At 37.6% G+C, this 2,064-nt stretch overlaps 1 non-coding gene across 1 annotated transcript; it reads left to right on the forward strand.

Moving 5' to 3' along the window:
- Positions 1 to 504: 504 nt before the first annotated feature.
- trnat-agu lies at positions 505 to 578 on the forward strand. Its single transcript has one exon. It is a non-coding gene; the product is annotated as a tRNA-Thr (tRNA).
- Positions 579 to 2,064: the final 1,486 nt, after the last annotated feature.

A 2,064-nucleotide genomic window follows, 5' to 3' on the forward strand; every position in this document is an offset into this window, starting at 1 on the left:
TTCATCGGCAAGCTGCTTGCCCTCCCAACAGCGGATGATTTGTACTCTGATGAATTTCCTTTCAACAACGTTTTTTAATGAAGGACGGTGAAATGAAATGCTATTTTCAGGTTTAATGAAAACCCATTTCCCACTTCTTTTTCACCAAATTAGGTCATTAATGGATAAAAATAGTGAGTCTCAGGTGGATTCAAAGTACCCTCTATCTCTACATGATCAAAGATTTAATGTCTTGTATATTTAAATATTTAAACACTATATAGTAATTATATAAGAGAACGTATGCTGCTATGAAAACTAGCTTCTGGTCAAAGGTCCAATATTCTTAACTACTGTCGCTGGTGGGTATTTGTTTCTCTCTTACTGCTGTGAAGGACAGTGTAGCAAAAAAACAATGTGATATTAATCACGACCATAATTTCCATTTATATAATTTTGCCCTTCTCCATGACATTTGCTGCAAATAAAGACTCGTGAGGTCTCTCTGTTTGTGATGCAAAAATGGGTGCTGTGGCTTAGTTGGTTAAAGCGCCTGTCTAGTAAACAGGAGATCCTGGGTTCAAATCCCAGCAGTGCCTTTTCTTGGGGGGGAGCTGAGGAGTAGCGCACCTTTTTCCACTTGAGATCAAACAGATGGGTCGAACAGCAGGAACATATTTCCCCATTGTGGAACAATTAAGGGTAACAATAAAATAAAATTGAATGGAAAACTTTATTTGTGCCTGGGGGGTCATTTAAGGCACAGTGCAAGAACAAGATGACTTCAAGGAAGAAAAGAAAAAATGGAACAATACAAAGAATATACAAGTAACTATGGCTATGAAGGATGTCAAGTTTATTGTCAATTCTGTCATGTGCAACACAATACAAGATTGAAATGACCTTCCTCAAGTCAGCAACTAAACAAAACATGTAACCAAAATGTGCAAAAGTTGAGAATATATAAAATATAAAAATATATCCTGTATATACAAAGTAGAATAAAGAGAAACATGACATAGTGTAGTCTAATATACAAGTCTGAGTTCAGTAGTGCAGAAAAGAAAGGATGGAGTGAATGAATTTATACATATATACACAGTATAACATACTGTAGATGTCATTGATCAACTGTAAGGCATAAATGTCCAGAGAGACATTTAAACATGACTGTATGTCGGTGTGTATGGGTTTTCTTCAAAACTAACACCACTAATCACATCGTTATTGTCTCTTATTTATCCTTCAAACAGGCTGTGACATTAAATCACACTTTTACTTCCGCCTGGTGTTTTCAGATATTGGTTTTTGCACTGATGTTCACCTTTGAAGAATTTGCATGAACACATAAGAGTTGATGCCTCTTTCTGTGTAATCCAGCAGAAAGAAAGTTAATTCATGGGAGAGATGAGCAGCTGTAAACCGACAACTCGGTCGTCTGGCTCTTCCTGGAGGCTGATCTGCTTTGTTCCCAAACCCCCCCAAAAAAACAAACAAAAAACACCTGAAATCCTGTGAAAGTGAAACTAACAGGATTAGTGAAGCTGCTGTCTGTAGTTAACACGAGTGTTTCAAACATAAAGCGGAGGAAAGTTATCGTGAGCTCACTTCTATGCAGTTTGGATCTCCTTTGTTCTTCTGCCTGGCTCCATAAAATCCAAGTTTATAAAAAACCTCCATGCTGTTCTTAACGGTGTTGTGTAAAAACTATGTTCGTATTTATAGCAGCAGCCTGGAGCGGTTCTACGGAGGGTGAGGGAAGGTGAGTCAAGATCATGCTGACAGCGTCTACCGTGTTCATCCCCTTATAGTCGGATGTAATCATTAAACACCAGAGCAAAAACACAGCAAAGCTAAGGAGGCCGATGAACACGTGATTAAAATGACAAATGTTTACTGATGCCTCTATCTGTATGAATGAAGAACATTTTAAGAACATTTACCTTTTAAGATTCATTTACCATAATCTTTTCAAAAGCCTAACCAAGTTCACCTTGTGAAGCGGCTGGATCATTGCTACATTTGTGAGAATACACATGAATCCATATTGCAAGCAAGGAACTAACTAATTATCAGTCCGTAAGT

This window comes from Mugil cephalus, chromosome 7, assembly GCF_022458985.1.
Source record: "Mugil cephalus isolate CIBA_MC_2020 chromosome 7, CIBA_Mcephalus_1.1, whole genome shotgun sequence".
Classification (NCBI taxonomy): domain Eukaryota; kingdom Metazoa; phylum Chordata; class Actinopteri; order Mugiliformes; family Mugilidae; genus Mugil; species Mugil cephalus.